This window comes from Crinia signifera, chromosome 4 (assembly GCF_055691185.1).
Source record: "Crinia signifera chromosome 4, ASM5569118v1, whole genome shotgun sequence".
Taxonomy (NCBI): Eukaryota; Metazoa; Chordata; class Amphibia; order Anura; family Myobatrachidae; genus Crinia; species Crinia signifera.
In genome coordinates, this window is record NC_139220.1 from 313,360,478 (window position 1) to 313,382,891 (window position 22,414).

Consider the following 22,414-nt stretch of genomic DNA (forward strand, 5'->3'; position numbering starts at 1 on the left):
GCCATCAAGCTGCCTAATGGCCTCCTCCCCGCCTCCTTCTAGCCCCCTTCACACACCAGAAAATGCAGGGACTTTTCTGGTGTGAAAGGGGCCAACCAGGGAATGGCCCAGCATGATCCCTGGGCCATATTCCCGGGTGGGACCCTGCATTTTCTGGTGTCAATATGTGTGTGGGGAAGCAGGGGGGGCTGTGTGTAATATGTGTGTGTACTGAGTGTACTATGGGGGTGGGGCTGTGTATAATGTACTGTAGTGTGTACAATGTGCTGAGTGCTGGGTTTAAAATGGGGAGGGGCTGTGTATGGTGTGTGCAATATGGGGGCTATGTATAATGTACTGTGGTGTGTGCAATGTGGTGTGTGCACTGGGTGTAATATTGGGGAGGGGCTGGGTGTGGTGTGTGCAATATGGAGGGTTTGTAAGTTATAGGACAGGGAGAAAAGCTCTGCTTGCACAACCATTAATGCACTACTACCATTTCACCATCGATGGTGAGCACAGCAATAGCCATCGCTGTCTTTCTCTTAGTAGGGTTGGCCATCAATGTTACCACCAAAGGTTTTCCCAACAAAAGCCATCTCTACAATGTTACCCATAGAGTTTACTATAATTATAATGTAAGTCACAGGAATAAGCACACAGCAAAGTTACAAGGTATCGGAACACATGTCCCAGTTACTACTGGTAGGGAAACCTTTAGTATTAGCACTTATGTAATAGGAGAGCTGCATAACTTCTTTTGGATAACAAATTATTTCTCTACTTTTCAACCACAACAAACATTTACCAGTGAGCGCCAGTATCAGAATGACACACACCCCGGTTGTCGGTCAGGATGGTGCTGGGGATCAGAATAATCACATACTCAGCCTCCCCCATTCATCATGTCTGTTGAGTTTGAAGAAACTCAGGGAGCCCGAGGTGTGCTCCCACCACCACCAGTGCTGTGCCTAAACACGTGCAAAGGGGGCAGCCGTACGAACGTTTGGACCCTCTCCCAAAGGAGAAAGGCCCCATGGTTCCCCTAACCCCCCTCAACCATAAGGCCGAGGAAGGGAAAAAAGGGATCGGTGGGTCCTCTTCGCCGAAGCTCAGAGAGACCCGCGTTTCCTCCACCCCCGGAAGGGTTTTGGACGGTGGGTCCTCCGCACCCGAAGGTTTGGAGAGACCCGCTTAGGCTTCCCTCCGCCTTGCGGCTCGGGGTTGCCCTCGAGGGGACCGGGACTCTCCCCAAAAGGTGAAGAGTCCCAGCCACGTTTGGGGAACGGAAGGCCCGTTAGGGACAGCCGCACTACCCAAATCAAAAAAACGTGACAAAACTAACGAAAAACGTGAAGTGCCAAAAGTGCAAATCAAAGAAATAAATAAAAGAGGCCCTAGCCAGAAGGCCGGGGTGGGGGTGTAAAAAATTGTCCTACCCCATCCAAAAGGACGAGGTAAGGACGTGTAGCCTAACCTAGAGGGAAGTGCGCAGTGTGTGTGCCATTCAGTGCATGGTGCTGGACATCACCAGTGCAAATCAGGCACCCCCGAGTTTCCCCGGGGGCACAGTGCAGCCTCGGGCTCCAGGCAGCCGACCCTTCAGCGTCCGACCAAGCTTTTCTCTGTCTCACCAGCAGGCATTTTCCAGCCCCCGGCATGGGAATGGGTACTCCACTGGGCTTTTCGAAAGACTCCCTTAGTGGCTACTTATTTTTAGATATTCAACATTTCATCTGTTTTTCAACCATGACTAACAATCATCAGTGAGCGACAGTGTCAGAAGGACACACACCCCGGTTGTCGGTCAGGATGGTGATGGGGATCAGAATAATCACATACTCAGCCTCCCCCATTCATCATGTCTGTTTCTCCATAAGGAGGAACAGGTAAGGATCAACCTCACTGATGATACCACTAGGTGGCGTCACGCTGGGGTCAGACATTTGGACATGTTTATTACCATTATGGAGACTCCATGTGACCTGTTATCTGTATCAAGATAAATGTCTCTGAGGTCAATAATGTGAACTTTCAGTACTTGTTTCCTAGCAGGGCGCCCAGTTTTCCTACGTATGCTAACGTAGTGAAATCGCATCGCATTGCATCGCATGCCACGTTATAGTGTTATCATTGCTGCTGGTTCCCGCTCCTTGTCATTCCCGCCCCCTATCAGATCCTCTCAGAAATCACTCTGAGGTGATTTTCTGACAGGACTGGAAGCATCACTCAGAGCTGCTAGTGATTTATTGGATTATTGGATAATTATACCAAATTTATTTAGCAAATGGCTGTATCGATCAATATCTTTACCTTGCCTCAGACGGAGGAAGAGGTGATACAGTTCTTTCAGCAGGTCAAACTCCTTCCGGTCGGTGACGCAGAATTGTGTGAATGGCCACGCAATGCGCCGCTCGGTGAAGGAAAGTATGTGGCAGTGCCATGTTAAAGTTTGCCGGCTGAAGGTGAGCCTGAGAGCGGCCCACTGGTTTCCTGGGTGCCGCTTGTCCTTTCTTACCATGCTGCGGTTCATCTGTTCCTGGGCTCAGGAGGTCACCTCTATTGAGTCCTCTATAACCGCCGGATGCGTGAGGCGTGCGCAATGGACATTACGGCGCAGCCCCAGCGGAGGATCGGTGGACCTGGCCACATTGTGGAGGTAGATGAGATGCTGTTTGTGAAGTGGAAAAATAATGCAGGCCGCATTTTACCACAGCAGTGGATTTTCGGTGGGATATGTAGGGAGACTGGACATTGCTTCCTGAAAATGGTGCCCAGGTGTGATGCCACCACAATAATGGACTGTAACCTGGAGAATATAGAGCCGGGCACCACTGTCTATACGGACTGCTGGAGGGCATACAGCACCGCACAACTGGAATTGGCTGGTTATCAGCACATTACAGTTAACCATCGCTTCAATTATATTGACCCGGCCACAGAGGTCCATACACAAATGTGGAGTGACTGTGGAGAACATGTAAGTGGCGTAATAAGCACCAAAGAGGCACTGCGCGACACGAGCTCCAGTCGTATCTCACTGAATTCATGTGGAGAAAGACATTGGGAGCTGATGACCCATTCCACCGCATAGTTCAAGCAGTGAAGCTCCTCCCTAAGGGCGATTAACTCTGATTTTATTTCTTGTTCTTTAATCATTAATGTTTTTAAATTTAAAGTTCTTATATTGTATTCTCATTAATTATTGTAATCAATGTTCTTAATTATTTATGCTTCATTAATGATTTTATTTAAATAAATTACAGTTATTAGTTAACACACGTCGTCATTACTGTGTTAGCTGTATGATTTTGCAGGTGTGAATGTGTTCCTAAACACCAGCACTATCCACGCCACCCCGAAGCGTGGCGAGCGCAGTGGAACGCATCCTCTGACCTTTTCATACCCCCACTATCCACGTCGGCGTGGAGTTTAACTTATATAATGTGGCGAGCGCAGCGAGTCACCGAGTCTGAAGCATGGCAAGTGCAGCGAGCCCCGCGAGGGGACATAGAATTCATGTAAAGTAATGCGCGTCCCCTCGCAGTGCTCGCTGCGCTCGCCACGCTTCGGGCTCAGTGGATCGCTGCGCTCGCCACACTATATAAAATCAACTCCACGCTGAAGTGGATAGTAGGGGTATGAAAAGGTCTGAGGACGCGTACCGCCGCCCCTCGCGGGGCTCGCTGCACTCGCCACGCTTTGGGGTGGAGTGGATAGTGGAGGTTGACGCAAACAAAATGGCATAGCTGCTTTCAATAGTAATTCACTACGGAGAATAGCCCCATACGCAAAATCTGTCCTGGGCACCCTGGAAAGAAACAAGTACCGAACCTTCTTATGTCCACATATTAATGATGTCAACAAAATACACAACACCCATTTTGGACATGAGACACAAAGGGTTCAGATGTAAGGGAACACTGAGCAGGCTTCCTACTCTCCCGCATATAGCAGGAGGCTCCCGAGTTTTGATTGAGGCTCCCGGTGCCCCTGCAAACCCCCTCATACATCATGGTTTTGGGGGTCCTCCCTTGAAATTTGGACTGAATGCGCATGTCCTGAACTGATGGGGGGGGACTGTATGGGGGAAGTTACAGCCGGCCACTGCGGGGCTGTGGGTAGTGGTGGCTGAGCTGCTCTGTGCACAGACCAGAAGTCTGTGCATCGGGAACAGAAAAGCCAGCAGCCGCGGCTTCCCTGAGGCTGGCCCCACCCACCTCACTGACTGTGGGCTCCGTGTAACAGGCCAGCTCTTCCTGCTCCTCTGCCTACCCTGTGCTGCCTCCCCCACTACACTGCCGGCTCCCTGCGCTCCCCTGGAATCAATAATACCCTTTTCACACCAGCATAATTTTCCGGGTTTCTATGGAGCAGGGTTGTTCCCGTGTTCAACCCGTGGACCTGGCCAATGTGAAAAAGATAGAGGGTACTTACCCAAGTTTCCGGTCCTCGGTGTGCTGTCAGGCCGGGGATCCACACAGGCGGCGGGTTCAAATGACAGGAAAGGTGGCGGATGAAGACAAGGCAGCTCTGCTGATGGAGAGCTGCGTCATCTGTACTCACCGTCTGACCTGTCATCTGCGCCCACAGCCTGTGTGGATCCCCTGCCTGCATTGAGGATCAGCAACAGGGGTGAGTACTGGCCGCCATCCCACCGCCATCAAGCCGCCTGCCCGCCACCAGCACACCTCCTGTGTGTGCTGTGTATAATGTACTGTATAATGTACTGTGGTGTGTTCAATGTGCTGAGTACTGGGTGTAATATGGGGGGGCTGTGTATAATGTACTGTGGTGTGTGCAATGTGCTGAGTACTGGGTGTAATATCATACCTCCCAACAGTCCCGATTTCAGCGGGACAGTCCCGATTATCAGGGCCTGTCCCGCTGTCCCACCCACGGGCAGCAGTGTCCCGCGGTGAGGGGGGGCTGTTGGGAGTCCCCCCTCTCGGCTGCTAAGTAGCGGGGAATAAACGCTGTGTATAATGTACTATGATGTGTGCAATGTGCTGAGTGCTGGGTGTAATATGGGGAGAGGGGCTGTGTATGGTGTGTACAATATGGGGGGGGGGGGGGCTGTGTATTATGTACTATATGCTAATGGGGAGCATAGAGTGGTGTAAGCATTGCCAAGGGCCTTGTATAATGCAGTAGTGACACCAGATGGCCGGTTAGCTCAGTTGGTTAGAGCGTGGTGCTAATAACGCCAAGGTCGCGGGTTCGATCCCCGTACTGGCCAACTTTCTATTCATTCCTCAGCAGACTACGTAAAACTAACTTATTTTTCTTTCGAAATTTGGTCACATTCTATATAATATTGTATAAGATGTAAAAAAGTATAAGATGATATAGTGACAGTCTGTGTAATGTTTTTCCCGTAGACTAGAGATGGGTATACCTTGACAGGATCCTATACCCAGGTAACGAAACTGAGCGCTGCAGCGGTAGTACAGACTGCACACCGCTGAGATGGTGCAGCAACTAGTCGACTCTACTGAGGAAGCGGGCGGACTTGGAGGCGGGGCATCATGCAATGAAGTGTGTACACATGGGCCTTATGCACTGCACTGTGTCCTTGTACACTACAGTACTGTAACACACACAGCCGGGCATGCAGATAGAATCTACTTATATATAGATTCTATATGAAGTCTAATTAAATTCCTGGGGGTAATGGACAATCACACTGCGATTCATATGCATGCCTGGCTGTGTCTAGGCAGCACGTCCGCCCATTACCCCCAGGAATTTAATTTTACCCCATTTGTGGTAATTTACCCCTGTTCTCTGACCACTGTGTTATGTGATTTATCCCAAAACCAGCCCCGCCCTTCTGATTTGCATAAACTCCACCCATTCAGTTGTTGGCCTCTCTGAAAGTGAGATCTCAGTCATTGGCCATCTTTCTTGTAGGCACATGTTTAGAAGAGACTATGTGGCACCATATCAATAAAGGATAATATTTATAAAAAGTCACAGATGCTGACAGCTGCCCAGGGGACAGGAAACAGCTGCACACAGGGACGAGGTGGCCGAGTGGTTAAGGCGATGGACTGCTAATCCATTGTGCTCTGCACGCGTGGGTTCGAATCCCATCCTCGTCGGGACATTTTCCTCCAATCTTCCATTTTTCATCGGCTCCCTTCCTGTGTACACCTAGGTACAGAAACAGGGTGTCCACAGAATGTGGGAGACAAAGTACCCCACTTTGAGCTATAACCCCCCATAGTATACCAGCAGGTGGCGTGTTACCATCAGTATATTGCCACCTGTATACTATCTATTGAAAAGTATCCTACACAGTGCTATCACCCCATAACCTACCCCCAATATATTGCCCCCTTGTACACTATTAGTAAATATCCCATAAGTGCTATATCCACCCTATGATCTACCTACCAGACTGCTTGTAGCTCCGATATATCGCTCACTGTACACTATGCACTGCGTATTACCCCACAGAGAACTTATCTAAGGGCACTGCAGTTGATAGATATATATATATATATATATATATATATATTTACATTATCTATCTATATTTATATGTATATATTGCAGTTAATTAATATAGTATAACAAAATAAGAAAATTTAAAAAACTTGACCCCGACGTGATTTGAACACGCAACCTTCTGATCTGGAGTCAGACGCGCTACCGTTGCGCCACGAGGTCAGCTGTGCAATGCTTGCTGTCACCTGATTCTGGTGGTCGATCACCAGGATACTGTCTGCATATACCAAATTGTGAATGAGGTCATTGGTAAGTGCATGTGATTGCAGGTGATATTACAGAGGGCAGATGAGAACCTCAGTCATTAGCTTCTATTATGTGATCAGGTCCAAGTCTGTCGGAGGTGCAGGACGCTGGCGGAACATTGAAGCTTCTTTAAAAGCAGCGATCATTTAGGGACATGCTTTTACCTTGTAAATGATTGTCCCATTTGGCCGGTATCCCTCACCTCTGGTGAACCCGGTCCCAAATACACTCTGGATATGTGTTTTATTTGGTACAGATCACCTTTAGGGAAAAAAAGTGTAATTCTCGGCAACATCATTTGAACATGCAGATGAAATGATGCGGATTATATTATACAAGTGATTCATGGATTGCTTCAGAAGTTGTGGATAAAAACACCCGCAACAGGACTGATTCTTTTTATATTATTTATTAATGATATATAACCCCCTAGTTTGTAATTTTATATTGTTATTTATTTTATTCTAACAGGGGGTGCGGCTTTAGACTGTTGGGTTAAACGTAAGAGAGGAAAGAGCAAAAAAGAGTCTATTTGTGGCGCACTGAGGGTAATGGTAAATAATTAAAATGTAACTTTTATTAGTTCATAATAAGATTGTGTTCTGTTGCCACAGCGAAATTGTTTTAAAACTATTCGTAGATAAAGTGTGAAGAAAATTTATTTTAAAATAAACTGTGTCCAAATTTCTGCTGGGTGTCTATGTCGTATTTTATTTCCTTTCTTATACCCCTTTCACACTGCACTTTTAAAACGGTATATTGACGTTTTTTTCCATTTTAAAATGTTTAAGGCTGCAATGTGAAAGTGCCAGAGTTGATTTACCAGTTAAAGTTAACCGGTATTTCAACACGTTTAAAAAGCAGAGTCCTACACGTTTTAAAGCCGTTTTTTAGGCAGTGTGAATGGCTCTATTTCTACGGCTTGAAACGTGTTCCTTGGGGGTTAAACGGGTTGAATGTGTGAATGGTATTAAATGCTTTTTAAAACGGTTTTACCTGCAATGTGAAAGGTCTTAAAGTTCAGACCTGTTTTAAAGTACCATTTAAGAATACTGGGTCATTACCCCTTTCTGCAATGTGAAAGCAGTATTATTTAATCACAAGAATAATGGGTTTTGATGTGTACCTGAGTAATTGTAATATATATTTAGTTGATTAGATACTAAGTTGTTATTATGGCAAAGTTCTGATCTCTGCTACTGTTGCCCTTTTCAGTGTAACATTTATAGTTTCACAAGATGTACTGGCTCAGTGCCCAGTTTCTACTGCGTGGCTAATCACAGTTCAGACTATTTCACTGGAGTGTATGTCCTATACACAGGCAGTGGTGTAGCTCGGTGCCACAGTGCCCGGAGCAAGTCCATGTTTCGCTAGTGTCCTTTCTGCAGTGCATCTGGAGCGATGCTGCCTGCTGATTAGCTAGTACTTCAACTGTTTGTGTATATCTATTTCTCTGGCACATCAGCACATATGCCAACTAGTATTACTCCATGGGTAACACCAGATTTGCTAGTGTGTATTTATTAGCACATCCATATTAATGCAGTATTGGTAGAGCACAGGCTGCATTTATCATGTCTCCGTCTGTCTTGTGCTTTAAAACACCAGCGAAGTTTCCCACCATCGATGGCGCAGAACTGCTCTATAGTTGATGGGTTTGTTAGTTATAGGGCAGGGAGAATAACTCCACTCCTGATACCCATGAAGCTCCGCCCCCTGGTTCAGATTGGCCCACAGGCCAGTCAGTGAAAGAACAGGGATACCCATCAGTTGGTGAATATATTGATGTTGTTTATTGCACAGTGCACAGCCATTAATGCACTACTACCATTTCACCATCGATGGTAAGCACAGCAATAACAGGGTTGGTCATCAATGTTACCTAAGACCTATTTGATGGTGACCGCCAATGGTTTACCCAACAAAATCCATTTCTACAATAGAGATTATAGAATTTCCTGTAATTATAAGTAAGGTCACAGGAATAAGCACACAGCAAAGTTACAAGGTATTAGAGCACACGCCCCAGTTACTAGTCACTACTGGTAAGGAAATCTTTAGTATTAGCACTTTTTTCTACTTTTCAACCATGACAAACATCAGTGAGCACCGGTATCAGAATGACACACACCCCGGTTGTCGGTCAGGATGGTGCTGGGGATCAGAATAATCACATACTCAGCCTCCCCCATTCATCATGTCTGTTTCTCCATAAGGAGGAACAGGTAAGGATCAACCTCACTGATGATGCCATTAGATGGCGTCACGCTGGGGTCAGACATTTGGACATGTTTATTACCATTATGGAGACTCTATGTGACCTGTTACCTGTATCATGATAAATGTCTCTGGGGTCAATAATGTGAATCTTCTTATGTCCACATAATGATGATGATGTCTACACAATATTTTTTTTGATTGAAAAAGCAGGTCTTTATTGTACATAAAGAATGCAAAAAACAGACGATAACAAATATCACACATATACCGTGTCGCAGCACAGCCAAAACACAGTACACATGCAAACAGTATAGTACATATTATGAAATACAGTAAAAGATAAACTCACACTATAGACTATACTATGCACTATGCATTCTAACGGTAACATTTACACAACAGTATACAAGACTATAGGCCCCCATACACTATGCGATTCTCGGCCGATTTCATCCGATTTCGGCCCTTTGGGCCGATAAATCGGATGAAATCGGCCGAAAATCGCATGTGTTTGACATCTGATCTGATCAGATGCGCGGTCCCGTGCGCATCGGATCTGATCAGGTGGTCGGACCTGCAGAACATAAGATATATCGGCATCTGACCCATCATGGGCACATCGTGGGTGCTTTTGCACCCATGATGTATCAGATCCGATATATCTATATGTTTGGACCCTCCTCTCGCCCCGCGCAGTACGCATACATCACCGGAAGCAGGAAGCCGCCGCAGCGTCCTGTGGGCTGTCAAAAATGAAGTGCGCAATGACCGGTAAAAGAAGCTGTGCTCCGTTGCCTCTGGGCTGAGCTCCGGCTGTATACAGCACCTGATTGCCTGCGCGGCTCTCTGTAGACTCCAGTGTTATAAGAATTTAACACAGGAGTCCACAGAGAGCCGCGCAGACACTGTACGCTGCTGGAGCTCAGGTCGGAGGTAACAGACTGAGCACTGCTTTATATTCACTCCTACAACAACAGTCCCTTCCGTGGTACACTTCCCCAGACCGGCATTATTTATCATACCCACCGCACACACACTACCCTGTTAATCATCAGCAGTGCACAGTTCGTTAGGTTTATCACTCTGATTTATTTCAGCACGCTGTCACCTAACTGCTTTCCCTCCTCTACACATCTCCCTTTTCACCTCAGCAGCACAACTCCCCAAGCAGGGGACACACAGACCTCGCTCTAGAGAGGACACACTATCAGATGCACAAACATTCTACACTTACCCTCCCCCAGTATAACAGAGTGATTACAGAGATCCTTTCCCCACTCCCAGCCTCATTTGGTCTTATTTGCAACATACTGTTAAAACTGTAACTAGTCCTGTAACCAATTATACTGTCAATTAAAAATATATGTACCCCAGCTACATTACTGGGGGGGGGGGCTACAGTTTAGGATCAGCCTTGCTGGGGCAGAGGGGGTGAAGGGCTACACTGAAACATTTGGGGACAACTAGAAATTATTATATTATTAAAAATAGTATTAAATCAATATTATTAATATAATATTAAATAAATTAAAAACTATATAAAAAAAAATAGAAACTAGCTCCAGGTCTCCTGGCACAGGGGAGGCGGGCTCATAAGGACAGCCTAGGATCAGAGACTCCGCTGACGGCTCAGGGCCACTGTGCGTCAGATAAATCACATGTGATTTATCTGACACAAATTGGATATATAAAACGGCACATCAAGTGTCAATATGTATGTAGGCCTCCTGGGAAGCTGCAGGGGAAGTTCAAGGAAAATCAGATGCAATTTACAGGTCAGATAAATCTTACTAGTGTATGGGGGCCTTTAGGGTGTGGAGGGTAGGGGGTGGGGGAGGAGGAATCACATGCCCGAAGCTTTATTGACCAGACAGACATATATAAGGGGAGGGCAATAAATAGAAAGACATCAACAAAACAACAGACATTGTGAAGTGAGGGGGAAGGGGCCACGGTCCCAAAGTCTTATAAAACAGTCCAAACAAGGGGAAAGGACCAGAAGAAAAGGGGTTTAGTCCTCTTCTTCCTCGGGGCTATCCCGAATTGAATAGTCTCTGAGCAGGCTGTGAACCAGCCTGCGGCAGTCCTGAACGGACATTCTCTCCCTCCGCAATATGAGACGATTTCTGGCAAACCACAAAGCGTCCTTAACACAGTTTATAAGGCGCCAGGCTTCCTGGGTCGCCCCATACGTGTGGGTGCCTGGGAATAGTCCATACAATACCGAAAGGTATGAAAGACAGTTCCTGGGCACGGAGTCCTTGAATTCAGTCTCTAGGACATCCAACAACAACTGTGCGTAGGTGCAGTCCCAGAAGATGTGCATGGAGGTTTCTTCATGCACAAAGCACCAGGGACAATGTCTATACCTACACAAGTTTCGGGAGTGCATGAATGACCGGTGAGGCAGGCCTCCCTGAATGGCCATGCATGACTTGTCTTTGTGTCTATTTGTGAGCCTTTTGGAGGCCACATACTCCCAGACAAACTTGGCAGTTGCTGAAGGGAGCCCTGAAATCGGTTCCACGGCGTCTTTGGCTCTGATGAACTTGTGGACCGTTCGATGGTGAGCACAGCAATAGCCATCGCTGTCTTTCTCTTAGCAGGGTTGGCCATCAATATGACCACCAAAGGTTTTCCCTACAAAAGCCATCTCTACAATATTACCCATGGAGTTTACTGTAATTATAATTTAAGTCACAGTAATAAGCACACAGCAAAGTTACAAGGTATCAGAACACACGTCCCAGTTACTACTGGTAGGGATACCTTTAGCATACCTCCCAACTGTCACGATTTTAGAGGGACAGTCCCGATTTTCGGGTCCTGTCCCGCTGTCCCACCCGCGGCAGGCATTGTCCCACTGCGGGGGGTGGCAGTTGGGAGACCCCCAATCTAGTAGAATAGACGCTGTGCGCATGCGCACAGCGTCTATTCTTGTATGAAAATGAGGTTGCGGCTAATTAGCATAAGCCGCACCCTCATTTGCATACACCCCACCCCCTTTTCGGCCGCGCGAGTGTCCCTATTTCGTACGGACAGAAGTTGGGAGGTATGCTTTAGTATTAGCACTTATGTTATAGGAGAGCTGCATAACTTCTTTTGAATAACAAATAATTTCTCTATTTTATAACCACAACAAACATTTACCAGTGAGCGACAGTATCAGAATGACACACACCCCGGTTGTCGGTCAGGATGGTGCTGGGGACCAGAATAATCACATACTCAGCCTCCCCCATTCATCATGTCTGTTTCTCCATAAGGAGGAACAGGTAAGGATCAACCTCACTGATGATACCACTAGATGGCATCACGCTGGGGTCAGACATTTGGACATGTTTATTACCATTATGGAGACTCCATGTGACCTGTGACCTGTATCATGATAAATGTCTCTGAGGTCAATAATGTGAATCTTCTTTTGTCCACATAATGATGATGATGTCAACAAAATATACAACACCCATTTTGGACATGAGAGTCTATGACACACAAAGGGAACACTGTGTAAGTGAACACTGAGCAGGCTTCCTACTCTCCCACATATAGCAGGAGGCTCCAGACTTTTGATTGAGGCTCCCGGTGCCCCACAAACCCCCTCATACCTCCCAGTTTTGGGGATTCATCCCAGAAGTCTGTGCATCGGGAGCAGAAGAGCCAGCAGCCAGGGCTTCCCTGAGGCTGACCCCGCCCACCACACTGACTGTGGGATCCATTTATCAGTACTGGGTGTAATATGGGGGGGGGCTGTGTATAATGTGCTGTGTAATGTAGCTGTGATGTCATTGTGTAGCCAGTACTGTACTTTGTACTTTTGTTTTTTTTCCCTGCCATTGCAGGACACACCCCTGAGTGACAGCAGACACGCAGAATGTGATACGCCCCCTCAATATTAGATTGGGGCAGAGCCTCGAAGTTTAAGGTGGGAAGATTGGTGTCAGAATCCAGACCCCAGACAATGGAGCTGAAGGGGACAGGGTTGTCATCACAAATTGTGGGGCCCGGGACTGCTAAAATGGCCAGGGCCCCCGTAGGAAAAAGGCAGGGGGGGGTGCATAGGTAGGCGGGGCTATAGATAATGTTGGTGGAGCTACAGCGGACGTGGGAATATACATTAGTGTACCATAGGCCCTCTATGCTGCACTACATCACTATACACTGCACTCCTACACTACATCACTGCACTGCACACCCCTATATGCTACACTACATAACTACACTATGTCCCCCAGTCTCTACACTAAAAGAAGTACATTATAGTGCCTGTCTCCACATGAGCTTATCTTAAGGAAAGTGTCTTAGCTCAAGGAGTAGGGATGGCCATCGACCATCGATGGTTTATGGCCGATGGTTTATGGCCGATGTCGAATAGTTTTGCCATCGATGTCAAGCTTAAATGAATAGTTTCGTTTTTGCTTTTTTCCCCAAGGTACCGGGACACGGAGCATAGCTCCGCCCCCCGGCACCTGCGAAGCCCGCCACCGAATTTTGATTGGCCCACAGACAAATCAATCAATGAAAATGGATGACCATCGATATGTAAAAACATCGATGGTCATTCATTGCATATTTCTACACTATCGATGGGTAGTTGCACTTTTGCCATTGATGGCAACCATCGATGCCAAAGGCAAAGATGGCCATCCCTATCAAGGAGTGGAGGGCTGACTATGACTAGATCAGCAAGAGGAAACACTTTTCTGCAGGACTAATCTCCATGGACAAATCACTTGAAGAGGAGGCGGGCACAGTGATGATTGGCTGCTATCACCGTCAATCTGCTGGCCCCCTCCTCTCCTCAATCCGGGTTGCCTCATAATCACTATCACTGCTGGGGTCCGGGGACTGCCGACTGAGAGCAGGGAGAGTGTTGCAGAATGTGGCAATGATTGACAGCAACAAGTTAGACTCTTTGCTCTCTGCCCGTGGTCTGCCTCTCATAGCTGCTTGTTATTTATTTATTTATAGTTTCTTATATAGCGCAGCAGATTCCGTTGCGCTTTACAATAGTAGACAGTGATAAAACAAACTGTGTAACAGACAGACTTGGAGGTAGGAGGGCCCTGCTGCAAGCTTACAATCTATAGGGACATAGGAGGGAAACACAAGGACAGAAACCAGTAATAGCATAGCAGTCCCAACAAGTTACAGGTCCAGAAGGGAAGCTACTGTATATAATACATATGTGCCTCAGAGGGTTATGTGTGTGGTATATAAATATGATAGGCTTGCCTGAAGAGGTGAGTTTTCAGGGAACGCTTGAAAGTTTGGAGGCTAGCGGAGAGTCTTATTGTGAGTGGAAGGGCATTCCATAGGATGGGAGCAGCCCGATAAAAGTCCTGTAATATTGAATGGGAGCTGGTGATCCGTGCAGAAGAGAGCCGCAGATCTTGTGCAGAGCGGAGTGGTCGAGAATGGAGATATTTTGGGATAAGTGCAGAGATATATGCTGGTGCAGTATGGTTAGTAGCTTTATATGCGAGAAGTGTTTTATATTGAATACGGTAAGATACAGGCAACCAATGGAGGGACTGGCAGAGCGGATCAGCAGATGATGAGCGTCTTACAAGGAAGATCAGCCTAGCAGCAGCATTTAAAATGGATTGCAGTGGTGAGAGTCTGTTCTTGGGAAGACCAGTTAGGAGACTATTGCAATAATCAATGCGGAATATGCGGGATGTCATTGAGGAGCTTGTTGCTCCTCAATGACAGTCAGGAGGCTGGCGTTTGTGTCACAGCATCTGCCCCCACGGCTCTGTAATAACCCTCCAATCAGCACCAACATTACGAATGCTGCACTGGCTCCTGATTGGCTGACGATCAGGAAGCTTGCATTGGAGCACCAATAGTGCTGCTGCCGCATTCGTAATGCAGGTTTTGCTGTCTGCATCTCTAGCTACATCTGATGCACTGTCAGCCCCATACTAACTACAGTGCTGCCACCCATTTCTGTCAGGGCCTGGGCCATACCTGGGCCATACCTCCCAACTTTTGTTAAGGGGATAACGGGACACTCGCGAGCATCCAAAAAGGGGGCAAAGTCTACAAAAAAGGGGCGTGACCTTGTGTGATGCTGAATAGAAGCAGCTTCTATTCCGTTCAGGCTGGGGGGCCTTCCAACTGCCCCCCTGCGGGACACTGGCAGCCCCGGGCGGGGTCGGGACTGCCCCCAAAATACCGGGACTGTCCCGCGAAAAACAGGACAGTTGGGAGGTATACTCAAGTTCCCCCTGGCCCCCTCCCCTAATGGTGGCTCCTGGAAGGAAAGAGTAGAGTGGTCGAAGCACTGCCAAGGGCCTTGTAGAAAGAACTGGCACTGTCAGATGGCCGGTTAGCTCAGTTGGTTAGAGCGTGGTGCTAATAACGCCAAGGTCGCGGGTTCGATCCCCGTACGGGCCAAACTTTTATTCATTCCTCAGCAAACAACGTAAAATTAATTTATTTTTCTGTAGCAGTTTAATCACATGTCTATAATAATAATATATCGCCACAATAGAAGATGGCTGCTTACTATTAAGTATTGAATGAAAATAAAATCACATTATTTAAAATCAAATTCAGCATAGAAACATGCTGGTTAGGTGTCCCGGTATACACTAGAAACATGCTGGTTAGGTGTCCGGTATACACTAGAAACATGCTGGTTAGGTGTCCCGGTATACACTAGAAACATGCTGGTTAGGTGTCCGGTATACACTAGAAACATGCTGGTTAGGTGTCCTTTATACACTTGAAACATGCTGGTTAGGTGTCCCGCCCCGGTATACACTAGAAACATGCTGGTTAGGTGTCCGGTATACACTAGAAACATGCTGGTCAGGTGTCCCGGTATACACTAGAAACATGCTGGTTAGGTGTCCCGGTATACACTAGAAACATGCTGGTTAGGTGTCTGGTATACACTAGAAACATGCTGGTTAGGTGTCCCAGTATACACTAGAAACATGCTGGTTAGGTGTCCCGGTATACACTAGAAACATGCTGGTTAGGTGTCCCGGTATACACTAGAAACATGCTGGACAGGTGTCCCGGTATACACTAGAAACATGCTGGTTAGGTGTCCGGTATACACTAGAAACATGCTGGTTAGGTGTCCCGGTATACACTAGAAACATGCTGGTTAGGTGTCCCGGTATACACTAGAAACATGCTGGTTAGGTGTCCTGTATACACTAGAAACATGCTGGTTAGGTGTCCCGGTATACACTAGAAACATGCTGGTTAGGTGTCCCGTTATACACTAGAAACATGCTGGTTAGGTGTCCCGGTATACACTAGAAGCATGCTGGTTAGGTGTCCCGGTATACACTAGAAACATGCTGGTTAGGTGTCCCGGTATACACTAGAAACATGCTGGTTAGGTGTCCCGGTATACACTAGAAGCATGCTGGTTAGGTGTCCCGGTATACACTAGAAACATGCTGGTTCGGTGTCCCGGTATACACTAGAAACATGCTGGTTAGGTGTCCGGTATACACTAGAAACATGCTGGTTAGGTGTCCGGTATACACTAGAAACATGCTGGTTAGGTGTCCGGTATACACTAGAAACATGCTGGTTAGGTGTCCCGGTATACACTAGAAACATGCTGGTTAGGTGTCCCGGTATACACTAGAAACATGCTGGTTAGGTGTCCCGGTATACACCAGAAACATGCTGGTTAGGTGTCCCGGTATACACCAGAAACATGCTGGTTAGGTGTCCCGGTATACACCAGAAACATGCTGGTCAGGTGTCCTGGTATACACTAGAAACATGCTGGTTAGGTGTCCGGTATACACTAGAAACATGCTGGTTAGGTGTCCGGTATACACTAGAAACATGCTGGTTAGGTGTCCCGGTATACACTAGAAACATGCTGGTTAGGTGTCCCGGTATACACCAGAAACATGCTGGTTAGGTGACCCGTATACACTAGAAACATGCTGGTTCGGTGTCCCGGTATACACCAGAAACATGCTGGTTAGGTGTCCCGGTATACACTAGAAACATGCTGGTTAGGTGTCCCGGTATACACCAGAAACATGCTGGTCAGGTGTCCCGGTATACACTAGAAACATGCTGGTTAGGTGTCCGGTATACACTAGAAACATGCTGGTTAGGTGTCCGGTATACACTAGAAACATGCTGGTTAGGTGTCCCGGTATACACTAGAAACATGCTGGTTAGGTGTCCCGGTATACACCAGAAACATGCTGGTTAGGTGTCCCGTATACACTAGAAACATGCTGGTTCGGTGTCCCGGTATACACCAGAAACATGCTGGTTAGGTGTCCCGGTATACACCAGAAACATGCTGGTCAGGTGTCCCGGTATACACCAGAAACATGCTGGTTAGGTGTTCCCGTATACACCAGAAACATGCTGGTTAGGTGTCCCGGTATACACCCGGTATTTTTATTGCCGCCATCACCTTCATTCCAGCAATGCAGAGCCATGAGTAGACATTTTGGTGCCCTGCTCCCTCACTGCCGCTGCCTGGCCCTGTACTGACCGATGTCTGTCAGTCCATGCACCAGACTCAGGGCCCAATTCAGACCTGCTCACTGCGTATATTCGCTGCCTAGCGAGCAGGTTCATGCAGCCCCATCAAACACACGCCCCTCCGCCACCTGAATGCCCGTGCTATCCTGCAAGTAGATGTGTACACTTACATATCCACTCGCATGCATCAGCACGGAAGAAAAAAATGGTAACCATCGAATCATTTTTTTCCTCAGCCACATTTTATGCTCAAAACAGTGTTGGACAAGGCCAGGCTTACCTACCCTCGCAAAATCAGGTCTGCCTCACGGCCCCCTGGAAAGGTGGGTAAGTCTCCCACTTGCTGGCCAGAGCCCCGTACCCTTCTTCCCCACTGGTTCAACTAATCCAAGTCGCAGGTCTGCAGATAGGGGGACCTAAAATGATGCGGTAGTGGCATTTTGCATCATTTAAGCCTCGCCCCCTCTCTGCAGGCCCGCGAATCATGGCGTTACATGGCATGGGTGGCGGGGCCAAGTGATGTCAACCTCGTGTCCCCCCCCCCCCCCACCTGATGTGTTTCCTCTCCGGGCTTCTCCTGGAGAGGTGAAGATAAAAGTAGGTAAGTATGGGCAAGGCAAAATACAGCTGAATATTCTGCAGTTGACACCCCTCTGTTGATTTCAGTTGTCAACTTTGTTGCCCTAGACTCATTAACCCTTGTAAAATGGAATGTTCTGAATAAGAAGCTGGAGTCTGAATAAGAAGCTAACTGCAGCCTTGTTCTCACGGATTCAGTATTAAATCCCAGCGGTCGGGATCCCGGCGTTCAGAATCCCGACGCTGGAATCCCGATCACCGATATCCCGACAAGGGGGGGACGTGGATCGCCCCTCCTTGCGGGCTCGCTGCGCTCGCCACGCAGCGGGCCCGGTGCCTCGCTACGCTCGGCACACTAATTTATTCACGGCGGATTTCGGCGATCGTAATTCCAGCGTCGGGATTCTGAACGCCGGGATCTACACTACATCCCGTTCTCACAGCTCTGTTTCAAAGCTCCACTTTCATTTGTGCTCTGCCTGAGAGGTGACGCTGCTGCTCCCCCTACAGGCAGTCGGCAGCCACACAGCCAGCTTCTCCTCAGAAGCTGGAGAGCTGCCTAAGCTCTCCAATGGATCTACTACCGTGACAGGGGGGGTTCATGGTACTTGGAACCATCGCCCTTGCGTGTGCGGGAGCAGCAAGTTACATTTACACAGCCATCTGACATTAGAAGTTTACCCCCATGGTACATTGGGGATGGGTGATAGCATGAAATAAAGTAGACCTATATTTTAATTCCCCTCCCCTTAGTCCTTGCACCCTAGGCTGCAGCCTAAACAGCCTATTGGTTATGCAGGCACTGACTGACGATTGCAGAAACCATCGATGGTAGGTGGAAGAATATTTCATAGCCATCAATGGTTCCTGCTTTAAACGTCATTGATGGCAACCATCGATGGGGGATGTGCCGATGGCCATCCCTACCATAGGGCAGAGAAAACAGATAAGAATTGTTATATATTTATTTATTTATTAAGAGTTTCTTACATAGTGCAGCATATTCCATTGCGCTTTACAAAGGAGACAGCGATACAACAACTGGGTATTTACAGACAGTGAAAAGGTAGGAGGGCCCTGCTCGCAAGCTTACCATTGTCAGCCATTACATATTCCGCTTGCCATTGATGGCAAATGCAACAATGGCCATTGACTATCGATGTTCCCAAAACATCGATGGTTGGAACTTAGTGCTCGATGTTTTGGGCATCGATAGTCGAATAGTTTTATGTCATCGATGGATGGCCTCCAATGGTGATTATTTTTTTCCCTCTGCTGCCCGGGTATACTGCCACTCGTCTCAGTCTGTCTGACTGTCTGTCACTGACACTCACTAAGCTGACAGCAAGGCCAGCGATGATGATGATGTGGCACTGGGAATCAGTCTGTCAGTCAGCGGCAGCGGAGTTGTGCGTATGGCCACGTGCATGTGACATGTCTGCTGTGCCGAGTTGTGTCAGTGTGGCCTTGTGTGCGTATGCGCAGTCGAGCGGGTTGGTCGACATTGTCTCCGCTAATGTTGTGTATCGATTCATTAAACGGCCAAGGACGGTGGACCCGTCCCCGTCCCGGCTGCCTGATATTCTAATTAATTATTTTGTCTCAGTGAATTGATGATCGGCCGGGAGGTCTGCGCAGAAGAAAACTTTATCTAGAGCAGCGGTCCTCAAACTATTTTGCTCTGGGACCCCATCAGGACAATAAAAATTATTAAGGGACCCCAGCAAGTTACCACAGAATGGTCACACACATGTGTGGTCAGCAGACAACACATACAGGCCCTTATTCTAATCGGCTCGGTACGGCCCGCGTGCGGCCGTACCGCCGATGTTTTCTCTCTGCACATGCGCAGAGGTCACTCTGCGCATGTGCAGGGGAATTCTCCGTGTTAAAAATTTAGACGCCGCAAAGGGGGCGTATAGGGGCGTGAGGGGCTTCATCCCCTCATTTCCCTATGTGTACGCCCCGCGTTTCATGGGCGTTCCCATGCAAACGCGGGGCGTACGCATGGTAATGAGGGCATGACGCCACTCATGGGGGCGGAAAGCTGACGTCGCCGGATGTCAGCTTTCAGCCCCCATACAAGCTACCACACGGACGATTGTCCGTGTGGTCTCAGCTTGCGGGAGCTGCCGCGGCGTGCGGTCCTGCCTTCGATGGTCGTCGACCATCGAATGCAGGGGGCAGCTCCCAGCATGGTGGAGGCGTACGCCTCCACCATTTTCGTGCGGTTCGCCAGCCGTCCGTGTACGGACGGCCGTGGCGAACCGTATGGTGGGCGGGGATTCGTCTGGTGCGGTCGGAGCCGCATATGCGGCTCGACCGCACCAACCAGAATAAGGGCCTAAGTATGGTGGAGGCACCTAATGATGGGAGGAGTCTGGAGTAACAGACAATTCAACTGATTTTTCAAACTACTCGGATGAGTGAGTAGAGAAGTCATCAGCCTGATGGTCAACAATATGGAGTCGCGACCCCACACAGAGATGGTCGTGACCCACTTTGGGGTCAGGACCCACAGTTTGAGAACCGCTGATCTAGAGCAATAGCTAGGTAAAGTCCTACTGCGCATCCGCACACCTCCCGCCCCATTCCTCTGCCCATGCATGAGTAAACGATGGCAGGATCCATAGCAAAGCCCCACCCCCCTGTTTTGATTGGCCCACAGGCCAATTAATCAAACACAATGGATGACCATTGATATGTAAAAATATCAATGGGTGTCCATTGCATAGTTAATCACTATCAATGGCCTGTTGCAGAATTGCCATCTTATTGCAATGGCATCAAGGGGGATTTGTTGATCATCATCCCTAAGAACAACATAAATCCACCATTTTATAAAGAGTGCACAATGGCCCTTCCTGGTGATCTCAGGGAGTACACCTGAGTAAGCCCTATTATGGCACATTAAGGCCCCCATACACTATACGATTTGGGCACGATTTCACCCGATTCGGATGAATCGGGCCATGAAATCGGCCCAAATCGCATGGTTTGACAGCCCCCCCGATCCGATGCGCGGTCCCGCGCGCATCGGATCGGAGTCGGGCAGTCGGACCGGCTGCACATAAGATTTCCTAAATCTTATGTGCAGCCTCCGGGCGGGGGACGCCAGAGCCAGGCAGGGGGAGAGCGGGCAGCGTCAGCGGTGACAGACGCTGGGGAGGGCGATGCTGGAGAGCCGGGCTGGGGACACAGGCAGCAGCGGGCGGGGGTGGACGCCGGTGAACGGAGCTGGCCGGGCGCAGCATGACCGGGGACGGGGAGAAGTGGAACGCTGCAAGAAAAAAAAAAAACCATTACAAATGAATTGGAAGCCAGTGATTGGCTGAGAGAGCTCTCTCAGCCAATCAGCAATTGGCTGAGAGAGCTCTCAGCCAATCACTGGCTTCCAATTCATTTGTAATGTTTTTTTTTTTACTTGCAGCGTTCTCCCCGTCTCCGGTCATGCTGCGCCCGGCCAGCTCCGATCACCGGCGTCCACCCCCGCCCGCTGCTGCCTGTGTCCCCAGCCCGGCTCTCCAGCGCCCCCCACCGCCCGCTGCCTATTTGACAGCTACAATGCCCGGCTCCCCCCCAGTTGCTCCCCAGTGTCCCTCACCCCGCTCTCCCCCTGCAGCTCCCCGGGAGTTTTATATGATAAATCGCATGGCGATTTATCATATGCACAACTTGGCACATCAAGTGCCTTATCATGATGGAAACCTCCCGGGGAGCTGCCGGGGAAATCGGGTCCGACTTGTCCCTAGGACAAGTCGGGCTAATGTATGGGGGGCCTTAGACAGTGAGCCTGAAAAGGGACACTATAAACCCATCACTGGATTACTAAAATACTCTCTATACATAATCACAATCGCTTCTCGGCCTTTTGGCTAAGATCAAGTGTAGTATCTGTTCTTATCAGTGGGTATGGACTGGCCTCTGGCAGAGAATAGAGAAAGGTGGGACTGAGTAGCTGCTCTGATGGGCGGAGGGTGTGGGACCCCTCTGTTTTTTCCCGGGAGCAGTGAAAAGTCTCACTAAGTATCTTCACCTCTGCCTTTGGTAGGAGGTGTTGTTTCCGTAAATCCACTTGTAAGAGGGGGGGAGAAACACTGGGCCTAGTAGATTGACTCTCTTGACGGGGTTCGTAGCCCCCGAAGGATGAGTCAGCGAAAGGCTCAGTCTAGTATCCATTCCCAGGGAGCGGAGAAAAGCTGAGACCGAGTAGATTGGTCCAGGTTGGCTAACCACCAGCCTGGGCACAGCGAAAAGCTCAGCCTAGTATCTTAACCCTGGGAGCAGAGAAACACTGGGACTGAGTAGATTGCTCTTCCGAGGGGGGTGCAGCCCCTAAGGGAGTCTTTCGAAAAGCCCAGTGGAGTACCCATTCCCATGCCAGGGGCTG

General features: G+C 48.4%; 7 non-coding genes and 1 pseudogene across 7 annotated transcripts; 4 read left to right on the forward strand and 4 right to left on the reverse strand.

Annotated features, from left to right (window-relative positions):
- Nucleotides 1-1,757: 1,757 nt before the first annotated feature.
- LOC146076831 (U8 small nucleolar RNA) lies at nucleotides 1,758-1,891 on the reverse strand. Its single transcript, XR_014474225.1, has one exon. It is a non-coding gene; the product is annotated as a U8 small nucleolar RNA (small nucleolar RNA).
- A 3,253-nt stretch (nucleotides 1,892-5,144) lies between these two features.
- Nucleotides 5,145-5,218, forward strand: TRNAI-AAU (transfer RNA isoleucine (anticodon AAU)). The gene has a single exon. It is a non-coding gene; the product is annotated as a tRNA-Ile (tRNA).
- Nucleotides 5,219-6,001: 783 nt separating this feature from the next.
- On the forward strand, nucleotides 6,002-6,083 carry TRNAS-GCU (transfer RNA serine (anticodon GCU)). Its single transcript has one exon. It is a non-coding gene; the product is annotated as a tRNA-Ser (tRNA).
- Nucleotides 6,084-6,582: 499 nt separating this feature from the next.
- On the reverse strand, nucleotides 6,583-6,654 carry TRNAW-CCA (transfer RNA tryptophan (anticodon CCA)). The gene has a single exon. It is a non-coding gene; the product is annotated as a tRNA-Trp (tRNA).
- A 2,198-nt stretch (nucleotides 6,655-8,852) lies between these two features.
- On the reverse strand, nucleotides 8,853-8,986 carry LOC146076820 (U8 small nucleolar RNA). The gene has a single exon (XR_014474215.1). It is a non-coding gene; the product is annotated as a U8 small nucleolar RNA (small nucleolar RNA).
- A 3,136-nt stretch (nucleotides 8,987-12,122) lies between these two features.
- On the reverse strand, nucleotides 12,123-12,256 carry LOC146076828 (U8 small nucleolar RNA). The gene has a single exon (XR_014474222.1). It is a non-coding gene; the product is annotated as a U8 small nucleolar RNA (small nucleolar RNA).
- A 3,030-nt stretch (nucleotides 12,257-15,286) lies between these two features.
- TRNAI-AAU (transfer RNA isoleucine (anticodon AAU)) lies at nucleotides 15,287-15,360 on the forward strand. Its single transcript has one exon. It is a non-coding gene; the product is annotated as a tRNA-Ile (tRNA).
- Nucleotides 15,361-21,879: 6,519 nt separating this feature from the next.
- LOC146076275 (U2 spliceosomal RNA) lies at nucleotides 21,880-22,015 on the forward strand (annotated as a pseudogene).
- Nucleotides 22,016-22,414: the final 399 nt, after the last annotated feature.